The following is a 15,152-nucleotide window of genomic DNA, read 5'->3' as shown; positions in this document are numbered from 1 at the left end:
AAAGAACTCTGATAAAAACTTGGGAAAATTGGAAGATAGTATGGCAGAAACATAGATTAGAACAGCATCTCACACCCTATACCAAGAAAAGATCAAAATGGGTACAGGATTTAGACATAAAAGACAATATTATAAACAAACTAGGAGATCAAGGAATGAATAGTTTACCTGTCAGATATATGGAAAGGGAAACAGTTTATGAACAAGGAAGAGATGGAGAACATCATTAAAAACAAACTAGATGATTTTGATTACATTAAATTAGAAGATTTTTACACAAATAAAACCACTGTAACCAAGGTCAAAAGAAATGTAGTAAATTGGGAAACAATTTTTACAACTAGTATTTCTGACAAAGGACTCATTTCTAAAATATATAGAGAATTGAGTCAAATTTATATTTTAAAAAAGTCATTCCCCAATTGACAAATGGTCAAAGAATATGCAAACGCAATTTACAGAGGAGAAAATCAAAACTATCCATAGTGATATGAAAAATTGCTCTAAATCATTACTGATTAGAGAAATGCAAATTAAAGCATCTCTGAGGTACTACCTCACACCTCTCATATTGGCCAATATGAACAGAAAGGACAATGAGCAATGTTGGAAGGGATGAGGGAAATCTGGGACACTAATACAATGTTGGTGAAGCCATGAACTCATCCAACCTTTCTGGAGAGCAAATTGGAATTATGCCCAAAGAGCAATGAAAATGTACATACCCTTTTATCCAGTAATACCACTACAGGGTCTATACCCTGAAGAGATCATGAAAAAGCAGCCCTGTTTATGGGAGCAAAGAATTGGAAATCTAGTGAATGTCCATCATTTGGGAAATGGCTGAACAAATTGTGGTATGTGTGTGTTATGGAACACTATTGTTCTATTGGAAACCAGGAGGAACAGGATTTCAGAGAAGTCTGGAAAGACTTTCATGAACTGATGCTGAGTGAAATGAGAAGAACCAGAAAAAACATTGTATACCATAACAGCAACACGGGAGGTGATGATCAACCATAATGGACTTGCTCATTTCATCAATGCAATAATCAGGGGCAATTTTAGGGTATCTGTGATGGAGAACACTATCTGTATCCAAAGAAATAACTGTGCAATTTAAACAAAAATCAAAGATATTACCTTCAATTTTAAAAAAGTTGTCTTATGTACTACATAATTTTTGTATCTCATATTTTATTTTTTTCTCAAGGATATGATTTTTCTCTCAACACATTCAATTTTGATAAATATATAGCTGGAAACAATGTAAAGATTATCAGACTGCCTTCTGTAGGGGTGAGGATGGGAGAGGGAAGGGAGATTGGGGGGGAAATTGTAAAATTCAAAACATTACAGAAATTATAGGTAGAAACTGCCATTGTATATAATTGGAAAACAAATAAAACACATGTTAAAAAAAGAAAACTATCCATTTTGTATTTTATAAAATTTTCTTTCTCTTGTTTGGTCATAAACTCCTTCTCTGTCCACAGATCTCACAAATACACTATTCCTTGTTCTCCCAATTCACTTATGGTATCACCTTTTGTGTCTAAATCCTCTATTTTGACCTTATCTTGGTATAAAGTGTGAGATTTTAGTTTATACCTAGTTTCTATTTTTCAGTTTTCCCAACAGTTTTTGTCAAATAGTGAGTTCTTGGATCAGAAGTTGGAATATTTGGATTCATTCAATTACCATAGTCTTTTACTATAGTTTCTTTTTTATCTAATCTATTCCACTGACCTACCACTCTATTCCTTAGTCAGTAACAAACAGTTTTGATGACTGCTGCTTTTTAATTTTGCACCTGGTATAACTAGGTCACTTTCCTATGCATCTTTTATCATTAATTCCCTTGATATTCTTGAACTTTTGTTCCTCCAGATGAAATTTCTTGCTATTTTCTAACACCATATTTGATAGTTTGATTGGTATTACACTGAATATGTAATTTAATTTAGTAGAATTATCATTTTTAATTATATTAGTTCAACCTACCCATGAACAATTGACATTTTTCCAATTATTTAGATCTGGTTATATTTGTGTGAAGTGTTTTATAATTGTTTTCTTGTAGTTTCTCAGTTTGTTTTGACAGATAGATTCCTAATTATTTTATATTGTCTATAGTTACTTTAAATGGAATTTCTCTTTCTACCTCTTGCTGTTGGACTTTATTAGTATTATATAAAAATGCCAATGATTTTGTGAGTTTATTTTATATACCAAAACTTTACTAAAGTTGCTAATTGTTTCACGTACTTTTTTTAGTTGATTTTCTAGGATTCTCTAAATATACCATCATATCATCTGCAAAGAGTGAGAGTTTTGTTTCCTCATTGACTATTCTAATTCTTCCAATTCTTTTCCTTCTCTTATTGCTTTAGCTAACATTTCTAATGCAATATTGAATAAAATTGGTGATAATGGGCATCCTTTATGCCATCCCTTATCTTACTGGGAATTCTTCTACCCACTACATATAATGGTTATGATGGTTTTTAGATAGATATGCTTATCATTTTAAGGAAAATTCCATTTATTCCTATTCTGTCTAGCATTTTGTCAAAAGTTTTTTCAAAGGGGAGGCTAGGTGGCATATTGGATAAAGCACCAGCCTTGCAGTCAGGAGTACCTGGGTTCAAATCCAGTCTCAGACACTTAATAATTACCTAGCTGTGTGGCCTTGGGCAAGCCACTTAACCCCGTTTGCCTCGCAAAAACCTAAAAAAAAAGTTTTTTCAACTTCTATTGAGATAATAAAATGATTTCTGTTAATTTTTTATTGAAATGGTCAATAATGCTGATAGTTTTCTTCTAATTCTTTCCTGGTATAAATCCTACCTGGTCATAATGTATTATCCTGATAAGTTGTTTTAATCTCTTTGTTAATATTTTATTCAAAATGTTTACATCAACACGCATCAGAGAAATTGGTCTATAATTTTCTTTCTCAGTTTTGACTGTTCCTGATTTAGGTATCAGCACCATCTTGATGTCATAGAAGGAATTTGGTAGAACTCCACCTATTTTTTTCAAATAGTTTATATATAATTGGAATTAATTGTTCTTTAAATGTTTGGTAAAATTCACTTGCAAATCCATCTAACCCTAGAGATTTTTTTAGGGAGTGCATTGATTATTTGTCCAATTTTTTTTTCTAAAATGGGTTTATTTGAATATTTTCTTTCCTCTTCTGTTAATCTGGGCAATTTATATTTTTAAAATATTCATATATTTCATTTAAATTGTCAAATTTATTGGCATACAGTTGGACAAAATTGCTCCAAATTATTACTTTAATTTCTCCCTCATTGGGGGTGAATTCACCCTTTAAAATTTTGATCTTGATAACTTGATTTTCTTCCTTCTTTTTTTAAATCAGATTAAGCAAAGGCTTATCTATTTTATTTTTTCACAAAATCAACTCTTATTTATTAGTTCAATAATTTTCTTATTTTCAATTTTAATAATTTCTCCTTTGTTTTTCAAAAATTCTAATTTAATATTTAATTGAGTATTTTTAATTTGTTTCTTTCCCTAGCTTTTTTAGCTGTACATCCTACTCATTGATCTTCTCTTTCTCTATTTTATTCATATAAACTTTCAAACCCTATTAACTGCTCTGACTATATCCCACAAGCTTTGGTATGTTGACTCATAATTGTCATTGTCTTGACTGAAATTATTAATTATTTCTATGATTTATTGTTTGATCCACTCTTTAATCTACTTTGATCCATTTATTTAAAATTAGGTTATTTAGTTTACAAATAATTTTATATTGTTTTTTCATGGACCTTTATTACATATGATTTTTATTGCATCATGACCTGAAAAGAATGTATTTAATATTTCTGCATTTGATTGTGAGGTTTTTATGCCCTAACATTTGTGCTTTGTACCTCAGAGAAGAAGATAGATAACTTTCTGTCCCCATTCAATTTTCTCCAATGATCTATCCAAGTTAACTTATCTAAAATTCTATTCATTTTATTAATTCTCTTCTTGTTTATTTTGTGGTTAGATTTATCTAACTCTTAGAGAGGGAGGTTGAGGTTCCCCACTAGTACTTTTATTGTCTATGTCTTCCTGTAACTCCTTTAGTTTCTCCTCTAAGAATTGCATATGTGTTTAGTATTGGTGTTACTTCTATGTCTATGGTACCTTTCAAGAAGATCTAGTTTCCTTCCTTATTCCTTTTAATGAGTTCTATTTTTGCTTTTGCTTTGTCTGAGATTAGGATTGTGAATCCTGCTTTTTTCACTTCAATCAAAGCATAATATATTCTGATCTAGCATTTTATTTTGTATCTACCTCTCTGCTTCAAATGTGTTTCTTGAAAACAACATATTGTAGGATTCTGGTTTTTAATCCATTCTGCTATCCACTTCTGTTTTAAGGAAGGGTTCATCCAATTCACATTCACAGTTATGATTATTAATTCTGTATTACCCTCAATTCATTCTTCCCTCTGCTTTCTCTCTCCTTTCATCCTATCTGTCCTCACCAGTGTTTTGCTTCTGACTCTGATCTCCCTCAATCTGCCTGTCCTTCTATCAGTCCCCTCCCCTTTTCTTTCTTCTTTCCCCTTTTACTTTTCCCTTCTCTTCTACCCTATCAGTCCCTTCTTTCCTTCCTCTCTTTCCCCTCCTAATTTTCTGCAAAATAAATGCCTAAACCTTATCGAGTGTTATTCTCTCTTTGAACCAAATCTGATGAACATAAGATTCAAAAAACTCTTTTTTTCTCTTCATGTATTTTATTATAATTATCTTAATGCTAATAAAATTTATTTAACTTTTTTGGTCTTTTACTTTTTTATTTAGTATTTATTCTCATTTTCTACAAATAATTTTTTTACATTAATAAAATATTCTTGTTTAAGAGTCAATGAAATACCCCCCCATAAATATAGACTTGCTTGAGCGATAAAGTAAAGGGGAGAGGAAAAAAATTAAAATTAAAAAAAATAATAGTAATAATTGTAGGTATGGCCAGGTGGCACAATGGACGGAGCACCAGCCCTGGAGCCAAGAACACCCAAGCCCACATCTGTCCCTGTACACCCAACAATCACTCAGCCATGTGATATGCAAGCCACCCCAACCCCACTGCCCTGCAAAAAAAAAAAAAAAAAGAAAAGACCCAAAATAAAATAAAATAGTAATAATAGCAGGGGTGGCTGGGTGATGGACAGAGCATTGGCCCTTGAGCCAGGAGCACCTGGGCCCAAATCCAGCCTCAGACACCCAATGATCACCCTGCTACACAGCCCCAGGCAGGCCACTTTTGCCCTGCACCCCCCCAAAAAAATAATAATAATAAAAAATGTGCTAGAGTCTTTGTTCCAACACCAACAACTCTGTCGTGGGTGGATCACATTCTTTATGATAAGTCCATCGCAAAAGTTAATTCCATATTTTTCCACTGTTGCCATTGCTGATCGCAACTCCCTCCTTTCATATTTCTCCACTACCATGTACTATATTTTCTCTCTCCTTTCACTCTGACTCTGCTGTGGGGTAGCTGAGTGGTGCAGCAGACAGATCCCTGGTCCTGGGGCCAAGAGACCCCAATCCCCCATAGCAACCCTTAGGCCCAGCATCCACCTGGCCCTATGGTCCCAGACAAACCATCCAATTCCAGACGCTAGCAAGAAGTAAAAAAGAAAATGTGTTATATCTGACCACTCTCCCCCCATGGTCCATCCTCCTCTCCATGACTCACATCCTCCCCTTCCCCCTGTCACCCCCTCTCTCCTTCTTACTCCAGATGCCTATCACTGCAATATCTCATTGTAATAAAGAAAAATCTTATTATATGAAATATCTTGGCCTGCTTTTTCTTTCTCCCATTACATTGCCCTTTTTTTCTATTGACTCCATTTTTACAGCATATTTTATCTTTGAATTCAGCTTTCTCCTGTGCTTCAACTATAAAAGCTCTTTCTACCTGCTCTATGAACTGAGAAGGTTCATATGAGTATTATCAGTGTCATTTTTCTATGCAGGAATACATGCAGTTCGTCATCATTAAGTACCTCATATTTCTCCCCTCTCCTCCAATCTCCATGCTTCACCTGAATCCTGTATCTGAAGATCAAACCTTCTGTTCAGCTCTGGCCATTCCAAAAGGAACATTTGAAATTCCCCTGGTTCATTGAAAGTCCATCTTTTTCCCTGGAAGAGGACATTCAGCCTTGCTGGGTAGTTGATTCTCGGCTGCATTCTAAGCTCTTTTGCCTTCCAGTATATTATATTACAAGTCCTAGGAGCTTCCAATGTAGTTGCTGCTAAGTCCTGTGTGATCCTGACTGCAGCTCCACGATATTTGAACTGTGTCCTTCTGGCTGCTTGTAATATTTTCTCTTTGACTTGGGAGTTCTGGAACTTGGCTATAATATTCCTAGGGGTTGGTTTTTTGGGATCTCTTTCTCAGGGGGGATAGGTGGATTCTCTCCATTTCTATTTTGCCCTCTGCTTCTAGAATATAAGGGCAATTTTCCTGTAATAATTCTTTGAAAATGATGTCAAGGCTCTTTTCCTGATCATGACTTTCAGGTATTCCAATATTTTTTTAATTATCTTTCCTAAGTCTGTTTTCCATATCAGTTGTTTTTTCAATGAGATATTTCACATTTTCTTCTAATTTTTCATTTTTTTTGGTTTTGAAGTATTGATTCCTGATTTCTGGTAAATTCATCAATCTCCTTGAATTCTATTCTTTGTCTGAAGGATTTGTTCTCCTCAGAGAGCTTTCTTATCTCTTTTTCCATCTGGCCAATTTTGCTTTTTAAAGCATTCTTCTCCTCAATAACTTTTTGAACTGTTTTATCCATTTGACCTAAGCTGGTTTTTAGCATACTATTTTCTTCAGCATTTTTTTGGATTTCCTTGACTAGGCTGCTGACTTCATTTTCATGTTTTTCCTGCATCTCTCTCATTTCTTTTCCCAGTTTTTCTTCTAACTCCCTCATTTGATTTTCAAAGTCTTTTTTGAGCTCTGTCATAGCCTGATCCCAATTTCTGTTTTTCTCGGAGTCTTTAGATGCAGGAGCTTGTGCTTCCTCATCTTCAGACTGAGTATTTTGATCCTTCTTGGGCTCATTTGCAAAATATTTCTCAATGGTGTTCTTCTTTTTTTCTCTGCTTGCGCATTTTCCCAGCCTTAGCCTGTTTTGGGGGTGCTTCCTGAGCTTTTGGGACACTCCCACCAGGGTCTCAGTATGTGAGGTTCTGTCCTCCCTCTTGGTCTGTGAATGACCATATGTGCCCCCCTCTGCCACAGGGCTGAGGTGGAGGGGGGCCCCTGCTGTTCTATAGGGGGGCCTAGCCTGCGATCAGGATCTGAATGTGTTCAGTTTCCCAGAGTTCTGTTCCAGGGGCAGAGGACAGAGTTCAGCAGTCTCTCTCTTCACTCCCCTCCCTAGGTTCAATGGGCTCATGTCCTGGGGGCTCCTGTTTACCGGTTCTGCCTGCTTCTGTTTCCTGGATCTGGACTGCCTTGGCCAGGCTGCTCACTGTGTGCCCTGAGGGCTGGGCTCCACATGCTTGCTCTGGCAGAGGTCCCCCCACTGTTTCCTGAATTTGTGCCCGGTGCTCCCTGAGGTGCAGCTCAGGAAACTCTCCCGCTGCTGTGAGCCGAGGCTCCCAGCCCCCTGGGGCTGCCTCCGGGAGGCTAAAGTTCTTTCACTCTGGTGGGCCACCCCTCTGGCAGGCCACCCCTCCAACCCTGGGGAGCAGAGCCTTTCTGCTCTTTTCCAGGTTACCTTGAGTAGGAGAAATGCCTCATTGGGTCCCTCTGTGGGTTCTGTCTCTTGAAAGTTTAGTTAGAGTCCTTAGCTTATGAGTTTTATGAGAGAGCGCCTAAGACACTATCCTTTCTTCAATTCAAACAACTCTTAACTCCTCCCTTCTTTTCCTCTACTGTAATAGGCCTTTGCACTTCTTTTTGTGATGTAATTTATTCCATTCTGCCTCCCCCTTCCTCCAGTCCCAGGACAATCACTTTTTAAATGTCTTAATTTTTTTTTATATCATCCCATCAAAATCAGCTTATGCCCATACTTTCTGTCCAAAGTATAGGCAAGTATATCTCTAATAGAAATACAGTTCTCAAAAGTTATAAGTATCTTACTCTCATGTAGGTATGTAACTAGTTTGAGCTTATGGAATAGCATTCTTTTTATGCCCCCCCCCCTATTTATCTTTTTGTGTGTCTCTTGAATCTCATATTTGAAGATCTAACTTTCTGTTCAACTCTGATCTTTCATCAGGAAAATTTTAAAGTCACTTATTTTGTTAAATGTCCATCATTCCCCCTTAAAAGGTAGGCTCAGTTTTGCTGGTGAGTTGATTCTTGGTTATAATCCAAGCTCCTTTGCCTTCCAGAATATCATATGCTAGGATTTTCAATCCTTTAATGCTGATGCTGCCAAGTCCTGCATAATCCTTATTGTGGTTCCTTGTAATTGAATTGTTTCTTTCTGACTACCTGTGTATTTTCTCCTTGACTGATAATGCTAAAATTCGGCTACAACATTCCTTAGTGTTTTCATTTTAGGATCCCCTTCAGAAGGTAATCAATGAATTTTTTCAATAACTTTTACCCTCTGGTTCTAGGATATCAGGGAAGTTTTTCTGGGATTATTTCTTGAAAGATATTGCCCAGGTTCTTTTTTTGTTCATGGTTTTCAGGTAGTTCAGTAATTCTTAAATTATCTCTTCTGGATCTATTTTCCAGGTCATTGTTTTTCCAATGAAGTATTTTATACTTTCTTCTACTTTTTCATTTTTTAAAAATTTTACTTGACTGATTTTTTATCTCATTGAGTCATTAGCTTTGTCTTGCCCAATACTATTTTTCAAGGAATTGTTTTCTTCAGTTAGCTTCTTTTCTATTTGATCAATTCTATTTTTAAAGAGTTTTTTTCTTTATCCGTTGTCCAATATATTTTTAAAGAATTTCTTTATTCAGACAAGCTATGTGCTTCTTTTTGCAAAATGTTGAATTTTTCTCACATTTCTTTTCCAAATGTTTCTATTTAATTTTAAAATTCTTTTTGAGCTCTTCCAAGATGTGTTTTGGATCTAGAAACCAGGTCATATTCCCCCCTTGCATCTTCACATGTAGGACTTTTTCTGCTATCCTCTTCTGAAATGGTGTTGGGAATCTTCCTTACCTCCAAAGTGGCTTCCTATTGGCATGACTTCTCTGAATTTCTTACTCATTTTGTGTTCTGCTCCTAGGTCACAGTGGTGCTGTCCCAAACTTTTATTGGGTTAAGGGCCTGTTCGCAGACCTTCAATATTGGGAACACTAATGGTTTGCTCACTTATCTAGGATCATTCAACTCGGTTGAACCAACTGAACAGGGAATCTGGAGTACTTGTATGGGAGCCCTCCAAGCTGGCCTGCTGTGCCATTGACCTGCTAAACAATTGGCTTACTGAGCCAGGACACAAGGACCTCTGCCACAGATCTCTGCTGTTACTGAGAGGCTCTGGTTGGCCTCCTCTGCATCCTGTCTGCACCGGTCTCAATTCCCTGTGCTATGCTCTGTTCCTTGCACTGAGTCACACTCCCCTTCTACTTCATGAGACCATTCATTTCTAAAATCCTTTCCAGATATCTTAAAGCTAGAAAAATGTTCTTTTGTGGGTTCTGTCAGTCCAGAATACATTTAGAGGCTTGATTAACGTTGATTCTGGAAGCCTGGGAGTGCTTGGTAAGTTCCTGGCTTCTCTCTGCTACCTTGGCTCTACTTCCTCTAATTAATTGTTCATTTATGCTTTCAAGATGTTTTATTGATTTTTTTATATCACATTAGGATCTGTAAAATGCATTTGATTCTTCTGCTTTTCTGAGTTTTCTGGTTGTGAGGTTTTTAATGTTGTAATACATGATCAATTTTTGTGAATGTCTCATGTATACTTGGAAAAAAGGCATGATTCTTTTTTTTCCAACTGAGTTTTCTTCAGAGGTCCATCATATCTAACTTTTCTAACAATTTCATGTCCTTAATTTCTTTCCTATTTATTTTTTGTTTATATATGTCCTTCTTAGAAGATACATATATCATCTTCCCATCTAAAAAAAGGTAAATAGTTTTAAACTTATTATGTCCCTTAAAATTTCCCTCTGAAAGATTATACTCACTTTTGCTTGATCTTAATCACATCTCTTTTGCTTTCCAGAGCATCAAATTCCCAGCTGTCCACTCCTTAAATGTAGTAACTGCTGCATCTTGGGTGATTCTACCTGGGTCCCCACAGTATTAGAATAGCTTATTTGTGGCTGCTTGAAGTATTTTCTCTTTGATCTGGGAGATGTGAAATTTATCTATAATATTCCTGGGCGTTTTCATTTTGGTAATCCTTTTAGGTGGTGATCAATGGATTCTTTCAGTTTCTACTTTCCTTCTGGTTCTGGGTTATTAAAGCAATTTTCCTTGACAATTTCTTGAAAAAAAATCATATTTAGGTTCTTTCTTTCATTATGACTTTCAGGAAGTCCAATAATTCTTAAATTATCTCTTCTCAATTTATTTTCCAATTCAGATGTATTTCTGAGAGAGATTTCACATTTTCTTTTTTTCATTCTTTTGACTTTTTTATTGTTTTGAAGATTCATGAAGTTTTTAACTTCTACTTAAGCAATTCTAATTTTTAAGCAATTAATTTCTTCATTGAGTTATGTTCCTCTTTTTCCATTTGGTAAATTTCATTTTTTAAGGTTTTATTTTCTTCAGTATTTTGTACCTTTTTTTACCAAGCTCTTAATTGTCTTTTCATAAAATTTTCTCATCCCATAAGGAGGCTTGTTTTGCCTGATTATGCCAATTTGTAGAGTGACATGCATTCTGAGAGAATTCTAAAGGTGGTCCATATCTCTTGAGTACTAATATACTTTATTTGAGTTAATTTTGAAAACTTACTCAGAAAAGGCCAGTCCTAGGCATAGCAGAATAAAGTGTTATAGATCCCTATACCAACCCCAAATCAGGCTGTATATTATATATAGAAGCAGAAAAAAAGGTATACTGTCATGGATGACCCAGGGCCATGTATAAGTTCTCCCAACAATATAGTTGAAATTTCTTATGCTGTTTACATTTAGTCAAGGTAGGGTTAGGGTTAGGGTTAGGGAGTCAGGAGGCATTTATAATTAGGGTTAAAGTTGGGAGTCAAGAGGAAGGAGGCATATTTTAGACTCTTTTTTATGCTCCCTTCTCTCCTATCCCATTTCTTTGTTGAGTGAAAGCATATCTGCATCTAACTCTATATTTGTATAATACCCTTCTTTGACAATTTCAGATTAAAGTGAAGGTCAACCACTACCCCATCTCTAATTTTTTGTTTGCTTAGTCTTCTATTAACATACTCCAATTATATAAAATATTCTATTTTGTATTTCTCTTGACTCCATGTTTGTATTTAAAAATTTCTGCTCAGCTTTGATCTGTAATCAAAATTTTTTTTAAAGTTCCCTTTATCAATGTAGATTAATTTTTTCCTCATTTTTAGAATTATACTCATTTTTGCTAGGTAATTTTTTCTAGGTTGTAAAACTATATCTTTTCTCTTCTAGAATATCCTATTCCAAGCTTTGCTCTACTTTGAGGTTGTAGCTGCCAAATCTTGTATGATCCTGACTGTAACTCCTCAGTACATAGAATTCTATCTTTTTGTCTTCTTGAAGCATTTACTTTCTTTAATTTAGAAGCTCTGGATTTAGGTTGTAATATTCCTTGGAGTTTTCACTTTGGTGTTTCTTTCAGGAAGTGACTGATAGAGTCTATATACTTTCACTCTGGGTTTAGGACTCCTGGGCAATTTTCATTTATCATTTCTTGGAAATATGCTTTGTAGGGGTTTTTTGGTCTTACTTTCAGGTAGCCCTATGATTCTTAAATTATTCTCCTTAATGTGTTTTCCAGGTCACTGTATTTAATATGACATACTTAATATTTTATTTTATTTTGATTTTGTTGTTTAAATATTTTTGTTATCTTGTAGAGTTGATTGCTTCTATTTGACCCTTCTAATTTTCAAGTCTGTTGCTAGAGTAAAGTTCTGTATATATTGCCCAAAATTGTTCATTCTTTTTCTGTCTTAACTGTCATTGCTTTCCAATTCTTTCCTCTAGTACTTTCACTTAACTTTTAAAATCTCTTTTTTCTTTTTTAAAACTCTTGTTTCTTTCTTTTTATGAAGGCCTGTTGAATTTTGCCAAACCTTTGCTTTGAGTTTTGGTTTTTTTGAGAATTTATTTGATATATACATATATATTTAGATTTTTCAAGGCAATGGGGTTAAGTGGCTTACCCAAGGCCACACGGCTAGGTAATTATTAAGTGTCTGAGGCTGGATTTAAAAACTCAGGTACTTCTGACTCCAAAGCCAGTGCTCTATCCACTGTGCCGCCTAGCCACCCCTATTTGATATTTTCAAGCAATGATTTGCAATAAATATTTAAGTCTCTGACTGGAAAAAAATATATGGGTGACACATTTTTAATTTTAGTCTGCATTATTAACATTTTCACCATCACTTTAAATATAGAAAATAAACAAAATAATAAACTTTGACCTTTAGTGTTTGCTCATTTTTGAGGTATAAATTCTCTCACTAAAAATTTAACAATTGGTTCTTACTAGCCAGTTCAAACTCCATTCTAACACATTCTTGTTGTGGTGGCATTCTCTTCTTCTGTGCTCATAATGACAGAAACAAATAGTAAATTCAAAAGAAATTAAAATGTAGACCTATTAATTTTCTTAATGGGTTTATGAGTTGTCTCACTTCTTTTGGAAAATAATTTTGAATTATGTAAGAAAAGTCACTAAAATATTCCTTTTTCTTGACACAGTGATCCCATCACTGGACAAAAAAGAAAAAAGACTGTCAATTATAGATAGATAGATAGATAGATAGATAGATAGATAGATAGATAGATAGACAGACAGACAGAATATATGCAGTTATTAGAATATTATAAATGAAAATTAAAGTTAAAGAAAGATTAACTGATTAAATACATTAGCCAGTTTTATACAAGAACAGATGATGAAATATAATTTTCTTCTTTCGGCAAAGAATAACAGGGGAAGAACTTTTCATAAACTATCTTTGTGACTGCTGTGACAGTTGTTTTTATTTAACTATTTGGCTTTATATATGCTATCTCTCATAAAATCCCTGGGAAGTATGGTGAAGAGAAGTTAAATGATTTGCCTGGGATTGCATAGCTAGTAAATATTTAAGGCAGAATTTGAACTCAAGTCTTTCCAACTTCAAGTCCATCACTCTACCCATCCTAATTACCAAATCTGGGGTAGCTAGGTTGCACAGTGGTTAGAGCACTGACCCTGGAGTCAGGAGAACCTAAGTTCAAATCCAGCCTCAGACACTTAATAATTGCCTGGCTATGTGACCTTGACAAATCACTTAACCCCATTGCCTTGCAAAAACAAAAACAGACAAACCTAATTGCCAAATCTAATGGCCTCTTTTGAATCTTCATTATCTTTCTCTGCTATTCTTGTTTGAAACTTTGATCTTATCTTTCAACTTCCCTGACCTCTCAAATCCAAGCTGATACTCATTCTGTTTTATTCTACCTCTGTAACCTTCTGTAAATGTGTCCTTCTTTCTACTCCTATTGCACAACAGAAGCTTATAATTTGAACTATTTCAATAGTCTCTAAGAAGTCTCCAATCTCTTTCACTCCAAGATCTAATCTTATTCTTCTTCTGCTCAAAATCTTTTTCATCAAATAAAATTCAGACTTCTTTTCTAGACTTTTGAGACTATCACAAATCTGATGCCCCCTCCCTTTCAAGCTCATTTTATTTATAGGCACTGCTCCAATAAAACTAAATTAATTTATTTCCCTTTTTTAATTTTTATTGTGTTGTTTAAATATTTTTGGTTATCTCATCGAGTCATTCATTTCTGTTTGGTCCATTCTAATTTTCAATAGTCTATTGCTTGAGTAAAGTTTCATACATCTTGTCCTAAATGATTCATTCTATTTCTAAGTGTTTCCTCAATAACTCTCATTCTTTTTCATTCCTTTCCTCTAATATTCTTACTTAACCTAATGCCTCCTGAACACTACCTACATTTTTTTATTTCTATTCTTTTGCCAATGGAATGTAATCGATGTTTGAAATGAGGATGAGAGAAGGGTGAGATATCAAATCTTTAAGCTTAACCATTGAATAGAAAGCATTAAGTGTTACCAATAGAACAAGAGACATGGAGAGGAAAGATGGGTTTAATGTGGAAAATAATGAATTCCTTTTGGAACATGTTGAGTCTAAAATGCCAGTGGGAAATACATGTCAAGCAATCATTTGGAGCCTAATTCCTCCATTCCATTCTCTACTCGCCTATCAAATTAATTTTCTCCAAATGGAGGTATGACTATCTCACACACATACACACACACACACACACACACACACACACACACATACACACACATAAAATCCATTAACTCCCTCTTACAGAATCAAATGTGAAATCTTTTGTTTAGCTTTCAAAATCATTCATAATTTGACCTTCTCCTGTCTTTAAGTCTTCTTACATCTTGCTCTTGATCTAGGGACACTGACCTTCTTGATATTCCTCATACTAAATGCTCCTATTTCTCCTTGACATTCTTTGCATTAGAAGCTCCAATTTCCCAAGGGCATTTTTACTTACTGTGACCCCATGCATGCAATTCTCCCTTCTCATCTCTGCTTCCCTCCTGGTTTCCATCATCTCGACTAAAGTCTTACCTTCTCCAAAAAGTCTTTTCCAATCATCTTTTAATACTAAAGTCTTTTCCTTATTGAGTATTTCCAATTTATCCTGCATCTCTCTTATTTTTAGATAGTTGCATGTTGTCTCACCCATTAAATGACAAGTTTCTTAAGAGCAAGTACTATTTTTGCCCTTTATTTGTATCCCTGGTGCTTAGCACAATGTCTGGGTTTTATTTGTTGTTATTTTTCTTTGTTGTTGTTTAGTCATTCAGTCATGTAATCTTCACAATCTCATGGACCATATAGCACACTAGGTCCTTCTATATTCCTGTCTCTGGAAGTCTAAGTTTGTGTTCATTGTTTCCCTAACACTATTAATCCATTTCA

This window comes from Macrotis lagotis, chromosome 2 (genome assembly GCF_037893015.1).
Source record: "Macrotis lagotis isolate mMagLag1 chromosome 2, bilby.v1.9.chrom.fasta, whole genome shotgun sequence".
Taxonomy (NCBI): Eukaryota; Metazoa; Chordata; class Mammalia; order Peramelemorphia; family Peramelidae; genus Macrotis; species Macrotis lagotis.
Note: the sequence above shows the minus strand (reverse complement) of the source record.